Source organism: Astatotilapia calliptera, chromosome 13, assembly GCF_964374335.1.
Source record: "Astatotilapia calliptera chromosome 13, fAstCal68.1, whole genome shotgun sequence".
NCBI lineage: Eukaryota > Metazoa > Chordata > Actinopteri > Cichliformes > Cichlidae > Astatotilapia > Astatotilapia calliptera.
In genome coordinates, this window is record NC_137434.1 from 23,736,797 (window position 1) to 23,737,337 (window position 541).

Below are 541 nucleotides of genomic sequence, written 5' to 3' on the forward strand. Positions count from 1 at the left end.
TAACTCTGTTGTTATGACAATGTAAGTACGTATATTTACTGAAGACTTTTTAAGCCCTGGGAAAAGTTGTGACGTCAAAGGCAGGTTGTGTATTTGCACACAAGAAAGCAAAAATTTGTGTTTTCTTTAAAATGGAAGATATACAGTTACCAGTAAGGATAATAATGACATATCTTTGGTAGTTTTGGGGTTTGCACTCCACCACATTCAGATGGTTTGCACAAAATGTTTTAAATATCTGTCACCTCATTGTCTGCATGTCCATCACATTCAGTAGTTCAGGGAAACTGAAAAGTCTTTCTGTGTACCCTAAACACACCCCAGAGTCCTCTGAGGTTATATTATAGTTGGGTTCTGTCCCCCTCACTCTTTGCTACTAAATATAGGCTTCTGAGCCATCTGTGAGAATGATTTTGTTCCCTTAATATCACCATCAGCAGTTTCAGCTGGCCAACAGAGACTTCTCCCCTGACTTTAATGCCCCCCTGCCCCCTCCTCAATCCCTATTCATACACCCAACCTCAACCTCCTCCTCCCGTCT